Source organism: Neophocaena asiaeorientalis, unplaced genomic scaffold (genome assembly GCF_003031525.2).
Source record: "Neophocaena asiaeorientalis asiaeorientalis breed wild unplaced genomic scaffold, Neophocaena_asiaeorientalis_V1.1 scaffold240, whole genome shotgun sequence".
NCBI lineage: Eukaryota > Metazoa > Chordata > Mammalia > Artiodactyla > Phocoenidae > Neophocaena > Neophocaena asiaeorientalis.
In genome coordinates this window covers 6514114-6514893 of record NW_020185331.1, presented here as the reverse complement: position 1 = coordinate 6514893, position 780 = coordinate 6514114, and positions in this window count along the sequence as shown.

The window sequence follows — 780 nt, the reverse complement described above, 5'->3', positions numbered from 1 at the left end:
CCAACGCCGACTCCGCAGCGCGCCCGCGCGCTCCCCCGGCCGCGCGCCAGGCTCTCCGCGCACTCGCGCGGGGGTGGCCCCTCTGGCCCCGCGCACGCGCGTTGAGACCCGCAAGCTGGCGGCCCTAGGAGGCTTGCTTGCCCCCGGCGCGGGGTGCGCTGTTGGTGCTTGAGCTGGTAGCTGGTTGACGGTTGCTCCGGGTTTGTCCTCCAAGCCCCAAATTCTTGTCAGCCAACGGCTTTGATGCAGTTGCCCCTTTGCGCACGACCCTGTTGGTTGTGCTAGCGGATGTTTCCTCCATTCTGGATCTGGGAAAATACGTAGCGAGCGAAAGCTGAGCTGTCCCGATCTGGACCTTTTCGTTCTCAAACGGGCCCCAGCGTGAGTGGGAAGTATCTGTGGTGGCTGTTTGCTTTGGATCCAGAGCTTATGAGCTCTGTGACCTTGGGCGCCTAACCTCTCCGAGCCTCAGTTTCTTCATTGTGAAATGAAGGTCCTTAAAGTCCCGACCTGGGGGTTGTGGCGAGGAGTAAATGAGGCAATGGATGTAAGCCCTTTGCAAGGTGCCTGCACCGGCAAACGCTCAATTTCAGTTCCTGCTGTTGCTACAAGTGTGCACGTAAGACAGACATAAACATATAAAAATTGTTTAAACCCTATTCTTGGGTGATGACCACGACACTCCCTTGAGGGTAATCTACCTTCTTCTGGCCACTTCCATAGCCGTAATCCTGGTGTCACCCTTCGTGACTCCATCTGAACCACTTACTAAGGCCTTCA